Raw genomic sequence first — 11,378 nt, 5'->3', positions numbered from 1 at the left:
ATATTCACTGGTAGTTACTTTTGAGTAAATAATAAGATTCTACTGATAATTTATCATTGTCATCTAAGTTAACTTAAATAATGAATGTTGTTGTTATTCTTTCTCTTTTTGCTCAAAGACTGCATTCATATAACACATTAATCTACAGTTGTTTGTTCTCAGTTTACCCAAGTGACTTAGATTCACACAACACAGTAAGCCAATTATATACTACATAAGCTACCAAGCCTAATTCAAATAAAACAGATTACAGCTTAAATATGTATTTCAATGTTGTTTTGTTAGCTTCAGGCTTAATTATGGGTGAACATATCCAACTGTGGCTTTGATAAAAAAATATCACAGTTTAAAGTGTTAATTTAGGTGGTATAAACCCAGTCAAATCTACTATTACTAAATGCTAATTTTAATATGGCAAAAATTATAAAGCTATGTGAAGTGTTTCAAGATTAAAAAAAAAAAGTCGAGTACAGTATATAAATTATACTGAAAATCCCAGCTCTAGCCACGTGTGTGGTATAGCTCTGCCTACTTCATCTTTGCTCCACCCACTACAGTTTTGCTCCTCTTAAAACGTCTGGAGGGTAAGTAGTCGCCCCTTACAAAGGTTGTTGACGTCTGCCCTATGGTAAGAAGAGCATACTTTCCTAAGTACAGTAGTGAGTGTTGTGTTTCGTTTATTTCCTCCTAGGCTCGTGCGCTTTTTCAACTGTATGACAGGCAGAACTTGGCATGCAGCTGGGTAATCACTGGCGTAAACACTTTATCTGTTTGATTCTTTTTGGTTGCACAAGCTGTAGAAGTCTTTCCAGGTGGGGGAAGAATTTGGCTACGCTAACAGCGAACTCTAGATTTATTCATATACACTTACGGTGTATTTATTTTTTTAAGAAAATGTTCGAAACGAATTATTGCTAGGATTGGAGTAGAATGTACCCTTATTTGGAAATAAGCCTAGTTGAAGAAATCGGGACATACGTTTCCGAGAAAGCCTACACGGGCAGAATGCTCGGATAAGCTGATCGCTCGTGAGCATGATGCGAATTCCCACTTGCCATATGCCTCTGCAACGCAGAGAAAAAGTGCACGGGGTTTGCGAAGGACCGGGGAAGGCGAGGTGTTTTGCTGGGGATCGAACCTGCTCCCTCCTTTCCTTTGCAAGGGGAAAATCGCTGTGCGCGCGGCGGCAGTTCTGGCACAGCGCGTCCTCGGCCTGCAGGGTGCAGGCGTTAGCCAAGGCGGCCGAGGTGGCGGTGGCGAGGGATGGGGAGAGGGGGAGGAGGAGGAGGAGCCAGGCCGGCCTCCTTCCCTTCGGCTCTCGAGTCCATTTCCCCAGCTCTAGTGACACAAACGCACTAGGCGAGCGCCGCTACTGCCCGAGCCCGGATTTTACAAGCCCCTCTTGGCCGTCTTCTCCACCGATCCCCTCCCTTGGGGCTGCAGCGAAGGAGCGCGCGGGGAAACTCCGGCTTGCGAGGGGAAGGGGAGGGGGGCAGGACGCCAGCTTCCTGCTTGCAAAGAAGGGGGCGGGGGAGAAAGAAGAAGACGGAGAGCAGCCGCCGCCGCCGCCGCCTTCGCCTTGCCAAAGGTAGGTTACGGCGGGTGAAAGCAGAGCGAATTGCGGATCTCTGCGATTCTTAAGGGGAAGCTTCGTGTGCGCTTGTGAACCCCAATATGTCTTCCCTTCTCGGCCCCCCACCCTCTTCCAGCTGTCTCCACCCTGCGCTCCCCGTCCCCTCGCAGCTGTTCCTGTCACTGCCAACGTTGCAAATCTAAACGAGATTAGGCAGGGGTGGTGGGAAAAAGATGCGCCCCCCCTTCCTTTCCCATATAGGGATTTTTCGCTTGTGGAATCTTGTGGAGTAAAACCTCGCCTCTTCTCCTCCCCCCCCCCTTTTAATCTCATCATTTAATGTTTTCCCCTCTCGTTTGGATCTATACATACATACATACATACATACATATATACATACATACATACATACATACTCCCCTTCTCTTTTCAGCAATGGAGAAAAAGAGAGAAGGCTTTAAGGAGAAACAGAAATGAGGAGAAAAAGGGAAACACTTTTCTTTCCAAAGACAAGCTTGTTTATTTATTGCACTTTCTGGAGATTGGTGCTGATTTGGGATTTCTGATAATTTGGGGGGGGGGGGTTGTTGCAAAAAAAATGGTTTGCTCAGAAGTGATGATCTCAAAATCAAATTTCTTTTTAACATCAAAAATTAAAAGAATTTGCTTGCTGGAGCTAATCCCCTCCTCTCCAAGAGATGGTGGTAGGGTTAATTCCCCACTTTTTTCTGCCTTGCATGAATTTGATTTCTTACTGTTTGCATCTCTGGTTCTAATCTCAGGAAGGTCTCTCTGTTTTTGCATATTTCTTGTTTTAAATGCAAAGGCTGACAATAGAAAATTAGTTTTGACATTTGCATTGATTGGGGGGGCTAGAAGAGTTAGGAAAGAGGAGGGTATTTTTCTATTTGTATTTAAAGGGGGGAAATGTGGGTAAATATTTTCTTTAAAAATAAGGACGTTTGGCATGTGGTTGGTGGTCACAAGTCTAGGGGGGCTGTAGGGGGGACTGCGTTTTTAATGTTGGCAGCAAGGCCCATTTTCTGGTAGAGCTGGATTTAACTTTCCTATTCCATTTAAAAAAAAACAGGGGAAGGGCTCAGGGTGAGTGAAGTGTCCCCCTTTTGGCTTGAGGGTGGTGGTAGAAGGGGGTACTTTGGGTTGAAAAGGAACCCATGCAGCAGGGATCCTGTACTTGAAGAAAGGGGGATTCTGAGGGGCGACTCTGATGCTCACTCTGCTGTCAGAGAGACATCTGTCTGTAGGGGAACACGGTCAGAGTGGCGGATTAATCCTGAGTACTTAATGCATGTCAATGTTTAAAAATCAGAAGCTTTGAGATGTCTATAAATGCTTCTGTGTAGCTCCCAATTTTATTTAAAATTGAAAAAGAAAGCTGAACAGCGGAGATAGATATAAATCTGAATTATATCCCAGTTATGCCCATGATGGTCCCAGTCAGCATGCAAGTTTTTGCATGTATCTTACAAGGAGGGGCCTTGTGTCACCCTGCCTCTCCTCTCCAGTTTTGCCAGTGTTGTTTGCATTTCCCCCCCAGTGAAAGCTTTCTTTCCTCCCCTTCTTTGTGAGGGAGAGAATGGGTGTACACCAGTTTGCTTATGGTGCAAGTTAATGGGTTGCAGGAAAGGAAAGATACCTCTTTTTCCCTTAAAGACCAGTTCAGAGACCATCCCTTGTGTGGATCATCAAAAGGTAACTAGGCAAGTATCTTTCAACCACTTCAGACATTCAATGACATATTTTTGGTTGTTGTTGTTTTTAAAGCAATCTCCAGGCAGAATGTAACCGTTTGGGGGCAGATTTTGGGGAAATTTCTTTCTGATAAAGAAGTCAACTTCCAACCTGGAATAAGGCTAAAGGCACATTTATGGGATTTTTCATTGGGCATGAAATAGTTAGTTTTTCTACTAACTAGAAAGATTTTGTCATATCTTTATTTGCACTTCTCTTCATCAGCCTATGGCTGTCACACTGGCTTCACATCCAGATCTTCCTTTGCAAGTTTTTTTGTTGTTGTTGCTTTATGTAGTATGTATTGTCACCTTACCTCCCTCTTTTATCCTGCATATAGAAATGTGGGAGAATGAAAAAAAGATAATAATATTTGCCTTTTAATGCAATTAAAAAGGAGTGTAATACTAGTGAAGTTTTTTTTTAAAATCTATGACTAAGAGACTTTGAAGGAAGTTACAAGCATTAAGTGAATAGTGGTAGCCCTTAGAAGAGCAAAGGTCATGATCTGGAAATGACCTCAGCCTTGCCCACCCTAAAACAGCTTGCAGTGGCAATAAGCAAGTAAAGAGGTTAATGCAGGCCAAGAGTATGATTTATTTAGAAGCCAAGGCAGGGAATTAAACCCAGAAATTTTTTCTTACATTAGAAGAGCGACTTTTGTCAACAAAACAAAAAGGTAAGGCATTCTTATGAAGTATTCTTATTGCTCTGTTGAGAGTATTGTCCATCTACCCCATACCTGTATAATATGAATGCAGATCTTCGCACTACTTAGACTGAAGGTAAATCTCCTTTGTGTACCATATTAACAACATCTGAATCTTCTACTAACTAGCAATATTAATGTATACATTCAAAATGTCCAAGAGCAATTCAATTAATCTCGCTGTAGTATGTGAAAACACCCTTGCTAGATTTGAAACTTGTGTGTGAAATTTTTGGTTTCTCTCTCTCTCTCTCTCTCTCTTTCTCTTTCTCTTCCTCTTCCTCCTCCTCCCCCTCCCTCCCTCCCTCCCTCCCTCTCTCTCTGTCACACACACACACACACACACACTCTTAGGTATTTATCACCTTCTGGAGAACAAAATTAGCTTATGACCAAATTGCATTGTTCTAAAATGTTCCTCCCCTTAAATTGGCTTTGGTGATCAAGCTATAATGTCTGTATATTATAGGAACTGTAGTCTGAGAAATTTGGCAGGCATCAGATTGAGGACAACCATCTGAAACAACTGGAACTTGGCAACAAAATGGGAATGTATAGTTTTAGCAGCTGGTTATGAGAGAGAGAGAAATAGCTTTTAAATTTTACCCGAAAAGAAGAAATACCACGGTCCCCAATTTGGTGGCCTTTACTTTAAAACAAGATATTCAGAATAAGTTGTGGTTACTTGGCTGAGGGATGTTGCTTCCCCCCCACCCCCACCAACTCAGTGATCTGTGTTGGTAGACGAAACATTTTGTTTTGATTATGGTTCATATGTAAGTTAAGCTTGTCTTGGAGAGCAGTTATAGACTTGTTTTTTGAGATGGAGATTGGATGGGGGAGGGGAGGTCTCATACATTCCAAAGATGAGTGGGTGCTTTGCCCTGCTGTGACTGGATTTGGGCAGTATTTAATAGATCCCATTTAAGGCTTCTAGAGGTGCCCGCATGGGGATTAAATTGTAGTAGGTGATACATAAGTGGTTTTTCCTGGTAGCTTTGCAACAACAACCAAACAGGTTTCCCTACCTGTAAAAATTAATAGTTATGTGCTTGGCTGAAATGGCTGAGCCACGGTACACTTGAAGTGTTCTAGCATAGTTTTTATATATCAGTGCTATAGTGCCCTCTTCATCTCACCTGGGTTGACCTTTGGCTAGGATGACCCTGAGGAAATGCTTTTTTTCAGGACCTCCACTCCATATTGACTGGTTGAAGCTTCAGGTACTACAGAGAGCACAATAAAAACTACAGAATCTGTTACAGACTCAGCTTTTCTTTTCACACTTACATTTGTAAAATTTCTTACCATATTATAGTTGTTCCCATTGCTCTGAAATGTCCCACACCAGTTTCTACTTGATGTCACCGGCTGCTGGATTAATTTTCTTGTTAAATGTTTTTATATGCCTTTATACATTACTATCACTCTCTACAATTGTTGAACTTATATGTTGTTCATATTTGCCTCCGATTGATGCAGTGAGTGCATACAAACATGCCATGGTAATTGGCTTTTTGCTTGCAGAAGTGCCGTATTTGATAATACTCTGTGTGTGTGTGTGTGTGTGTGTGTGTGTGTGTGTGTGTGCGCTTTCCATGTGATCCTGATACTATTAGTGATCGGTTTCCATATCTGCTGAAGAAAAGGCAGATAGCCTTACGGAGGACAAGACTGAAAGGTAATAACTTGACCAGGACTACTTGAAACACATCATTCGATTTTTGTTCTTGTGTATGAAAATCTAATGGTTTCTCCCCTAAACCATCCTGTTATCTGCTTCAGAAGAAACAATAACCTTTTATTAAGCATCAACCTGAGTTTTACTAATTTAATAGAAGAGTCTTCCTGAAGAAGCTGTGGGGGTAGACAGCCATTGGCAATAGCACCATCCTGTGGTATCTGAAATTGAGACCAGTTGGTTTTCAAGTTGTTGATCCAGGTATGGCAACTTTTCCCCATACATGAGGAAATTTTAGGAGCAGGCAGACTGAGCCCCCCCCCCCAAAAGTGCATCACAATTGCTGAATAGTATATGGTTGCTAATAAAGCCATTTCCTATAGTGTATGCTTTTTCAATTAATATATTATTTCAATTTTAATTGATGCAATAATGAAAATTATAGCAGAATTCAAACAAAATTATTTTTTTGTGACATCATCTGATACACTGATAGACCTGGGAACAGTAAAATTATGATTTGTCCTATGATATTAAATGACTAAAAACCCATGATTTATTTTAGCTCTAAGGGTCACAAGTGTAGTTCAGTATAATTGTGAACAGAACAGCATCATTTGTCTCTACTTTGTATGATATAGTTCTACTTTAACCAACTGAATCTCTCATCAGTTGATTGAGATGTAATACTAAAGCATTTTAAAAAAAGGAATAAAAATAAACCAGGAGCTTTCCATGACGTATCTTCCTAACCTACTGGTATTTATTAAAATTGGATTCGCATTGTATATATCAGGTAGGGTTCAGGATCATAGAGTTTTGCAAGTTGTTCAATAACGAAAAGAATAGGTTTGTATGTAAAATATTTTGATATTTGAATATTACTCCTGGGTTCTTCATAGTCTTTAACTAAGGAAGCTGCTGTGTCAAAGAGTTTAATAAATCCATGTATAGATACTATATATAGTGTCTTTGTAATGAATATTGGATTTTTTTCTCTCTTTAAAAAATATAGAAAAGCTGATGTCTAGAAATGAAAAGAGACATTAATTCCTAACATGAAAGTATTTAAGAACTCTCTCTCCAATACCAGAGACATTTCCCCCTTATTTTTATGTTCAAAGCTGAGAGGTGTATAGCACTTGAAATATTGTAGTAAGGTTAGGAAACGTACCAGTAATCCTTTTTAAGAAATGTTGATGGAGTGGATCCTAATAAAAGTACTTTGAACCTAGATGACAGTTTCTGTTATTCAGAGTGTGTCACTTCTATTACTCAGTAAATCTTTACACACAATCCCGTTAGATAGGTGAATATTGTATTGAAGATGAGGGAAAAGAGAATATGATGTTGCCTAAAATAATCTGATGAATTCATGGCAGGAGTGAAATTTGTTTTGCACAAACAATTTACTCCAAGCCATTTTGCCAAATCATGAATTCTGGATTGTGCTTCCTTAGATTGTATGGTTTAGAGACAGTTCAAATTAGTTTATCATGTTTCCCCTACTTTCCTCTTTTGATTTCTGCCTTGACTAGGCAGAATGCTGACTTCATACAGGCAAGCTACTGGTCATTGTTTTGGGGAAAATACATCTGATTTCTGCAGTGTTCAGAAAAGAACAAACTCTGTTGGAAGGTTCCATCAAGGACCTGATCTGGAGAGGACTCGTTGATCAGATGCAAGTCAAGCTGTCTAGCTCCCCTCCTCAGCTCCCCCCCCCACTGCTGTGGCCTAGCCTGTATTAAGGGCTTTACAGTACTGTACAAACATAGTATAAGCAACCTCAGCTGAGGCTTGGTCCTGCCCCGGGCTGCTGCCTTCTTTTCAAATCTTGTGTCTTTCTGAGAGCTTTCTCCCGTGCTCTGTCTTCTGGAAGTGGGGCAGAGTTCACTATTGCTGGCATGAACGGTGGCTGTGTGTGGGTTAGTGCATGTGAGTGTGGTATATGGGCGGAGATATGTCAGCTGAAACGCACGTGGAGAGCCTCTGTCGCTGTAGTTTGATTTAAATGGTTGGTTCCCATCACAGAGAAAGTAAAAAGAGGTGCTGGGCGGGGGTGAGGGAGAGCCATTATTTGAGAGACAGGAAAGATGAATGTTTAGTCTGAGGAGAATGCTTCTAAGGAGCTTAGAGTCATACAGGAACACCACCAGAATAAATGTCCAAGGACAAGAGCTGTGCTATGTGAAGATTGTCACATTTACTCTCAACCCTCATTTGTTCAATCTTGGGGCCTACCTTCTTCCTATTTAAAAATGGGAGTGATTTCTCTAGAGCACTTTTCTAATTTGCCCCATCCGTAGAGCTGTTTGACTGCAGCTCCCTTACTATCAAGCACAGTGACTATGCTGGCTCAGGATGCTGGCTATCAAGATTTGATAGGAATAGTAATTCCATTTCTGCATTTGAATTTAATTCAGGCTTCTTCCTCACAGTATGGAAATTTGCCTCATATGGCACTAATATACGTGTTGTGATAGTAGCCATTCCTAAATTTACCAAGGAATTTGGAATCAAACCAGGATAAATAAGCTACCTACAATGTCAATAACTGATCACCATTTAGCACCTAGAAGGACCCCCAATCCAGGCAGGCTACTTGAAACTGGGAAAACTGCCTTCATCTGCTATATCTACCTGGACTTGATTTTCTCTTGCAGATATCTTTTTTTTTAGTAATGTCTATGCTTACTTTTTGTGGCACATCAAGTTTCTATCTTTGTGGATCAGTGATCAGGATTTCCTGAGAAATTTAGCTGCCTGAGACAATATATGGAGTCTTTGTATCACATATAGAAAATAATTAGGCTAGAATTGTACATTTATCCTGTTGATGGAGCAATACTCCCTGTTATCTCTAGAATTCTAGTTAGAGGACAGATGCATTGCACACAGGTTTAACATTCACTATTCTGCTAAACCTTCTCATTATAAACAGCATACAAAGCTCATAACATGGTGTATTAATCCTAGAATACTACTAGGAATTTGTCAGGGAACAGAATGTTTAATTATTGAAAGAAGAAATATTCATACTCAGAATAATACTGGAAATTCTGCATACTACTTTAGAAAGAAGGCCAGAATCTTAATTCTGAATTATGCAGCCTGATGTTAATCATTAATATATGGGAAAGCACATTGTGCATTTGTAGGATATTCATCACTACATAAGAGAAAAGCATCAGCATATGTGTGGAAACACCATGGTGTATAGGGATACATAGGAAAATGAACTCCATTTTGTTTTGAACATATTCAATAGGCACATGACACTGATTTTTAGAAGAGAAAATTGGAAACAAAGACAGCAAAAGAGATGGAGCAGTTCAAAAAATGGAATGACTGGCTGGCATCTTGGAATATTTTGTATGGTGATACTTGAAGATGGCAAAAGTCTACCTAGTGCTGTTTCAAAGAGATGCCTTGCATTACATCTTTTCCTTTGAAATAAAGATACACTGGGATTGTAGCATTTATCTTAGATATTTTTTGTGGGTTTTTTTGTTTTTGTTTTTTGATAAAACTGTGAACGGCAACATGACATTGAATGTGTTATAAAATAAGTATAGAGAGTCAGTTTAGTCTAGGGATTAAAGCACCAGGCTACAGCTGGGTGATCATGAGTTTTAGTCTTACCTTAGCCTGAAAGCTGGCTGAATGACTTGACCAGATCTGCCTCTCTCAGCCCACTTTACAGCATTGTTGTGAGGAACATAGGAAGGAATAGAATAGAATAGAATAGAATAGAATAGAATAGAATAGAATAGAATAGAATAGAATAGCTTTTTTTATTGACCAAGTGTGATTGGACACACAAGGAATTTGTCTTGGTGCATATGCTTTCAGCGTACATAAAAGAGTATTGGGTATGTTTGCCGCCTTGAGTTATTTATAAAAATAATAAAGATGGGATGAAAAACAAACTGATCAATTAGTCCGTACTGAAGAGCTTGGGGACTGGGCATCAGTGTTGTGATTCAGAACTGCATGAAATATGTCCTTTTACTCAAAACTTCACTCCTGACGCTCTCTAAAGTTTTATTCATTACAATAATAGAGTTCAGAATTTAGGAATAGAAACTGTTTGTTTACTGCTATTATCAAATGATGAGGACATTTGTGCCTTGAATTAAATGGATCTAATTTTTAAAAGTGATGTGTTCTACCTCCAGAAAAGCCTAAAAGAACCCACCGATGCCTCCCTCCTTATTTTGCCACAATTGTATTGTGCCAGTCTATATACGTTTTAATGGTATTCTTAGTTTTTCTGATGTTTGCTGTTCCACTAAGCTGCAGATTGTAGCTGCATTTCCATATTTTGGAGTGCAAAGCATATCACTGAGGTGTAAAACAACCGAGATGCAGAGGACGATTCTACATCTCCTTGCTACTTGCAGATACTAATCTTAATACTACATATAACATTGCCAGGTTCTTCACAGCAACACTTAAAATCCTTCAGACGATGGCCTGTGCTTCAATGTAGCCTTAATGAGCGGTTCATTTTTTAGTCGAGTGTTTTGTACTGTAAATTAACTTAGTCCAAAAAAATAACTTCTATATTCCCCTGCATTGATTTAATGATTTTTTAAAAGATTTGATTATATATACATACGTTTTTTTTGAAAATACATTTTAATGCTTTCTAACCTTACATAACTTTTGTTTTTATATTTTACAGCTGTTTAAAAAATATTAATTGTTTGTGTTCCATTTTCTTTATGCTGGTCTGGTAGTTCCATTTTCTTTATGCTGGTCGGTAATAAAGATTTGATGAATAACTTAGGACTCTCTCCTTCAGTATTCTGAGTGTCTTGATGAAAGAAAAATGAGATGTCTGTCTGCTAAATCCATAAATGAGTAACAGAAGTAAAACAACAATAAAAAGGTATCAGGTGAAAAGGAAGAGGTTCCCTTTTTTTAAAAAAAAAAATCTGTTTAAAGCAGGAGAAAAATACATTTCAAATATGAGGGCCATTGTGTCTATGTATGTGTATACCTAAACATATATCCAGGTGAAAATATGTAAATTTATACTTTTTTAGAAATAGTCTGAAATGGTACTAGGAAAGACATAATAATGCAGGCATATCTAAGGACAGAAAGGCAGTGTTCCCTTTTCCTACTACAAACTCAGATATAGAAGATGAAAAGCAACACGGGTAGAACTACAGCAAAGGCAAACCTTTTGTGTGTGTGTGTGTGTGTTTTAATCAGCCAAGTATAGTGATGCACTAATATCTTCAAAAGGGGGAGGGCTAGAATTTTGATTCTTTTGTACCAATATGGAGGGGATATACTGTATATATTCAGTGCTACACTGTGTACCATCTCAGAAAACTGTGGGCTGCTTGAAGGAGCTCTTTTAGTCTACACATTACTTACCTCCTATTTTATATAGATGTTGTTCCTTAAAGGTAAAACTTGTTCTTCTTACATGCTCTCAAGAGCATCATGTGGGTTTTTATAGATATTAACCAGCCCTTGGGTAGATGTTTTTTGTTAGCGATTAATTTGCTGCACTGCAATAAATTAATATTTTTAATGTTGTAAGCTGTCCTAAGTTGCCTCACGGTGAGATGGGCAGCAAACAAATTTAATAAATAAATAATATACATATAATAATAAATAATATATATAGTAATCCTTGACCTATG

At 39.1% G+C, this 11,378-nt stretch overlaps 1 protein-coding gene across 4 annotated transcripts in view; it reads left to right on the top strand.

The window, feature by feature from the left end:
• Positions 1–579: 579 nt before the first annotated feature.
• The window catches only part of THRA (thyroid hormone receptor alpha), a 157,207-nt gene continuing 146,408 nt past the window's right edge, over positions 580–11,378 (top strand). Inside the window, exon 1 of one of the 4 annotated variants that reach the window (XM_058181544.1) lies at positions 580–628. The gene's annotated coding sequence lies outside the window, so the exon portion shown is untranslated. Of the gene's footprint in view, positions 629–1,514; positions 1,589–11,378 lie in introns of those variants that run through there. The other 3 variants (XM_058181543.1, XM_058181548.1, XM_058181546.1) reach the window with 3 other exon arrangements.

The sequence above is a fragment of the Ahaetulla prasina genome, chromosome 4, assembly GCF_028640845.1.
Source record: "Ahaetulla prasina isolate Xishuangbanna chromosome 4, ASM2864084v1, whole genome shotgun sequence".
Lineage (NCBI taxonomy): Eukaryota > Metazoa > Chordata > Lepidosauria > Squamata > Colubridae > Ahaetulla > Ahaetulla prasina.
Note: the sequence above shows the minus strand (reverse complement) of the source record. Positions and strands in the feature narration are given on the sequence as shown.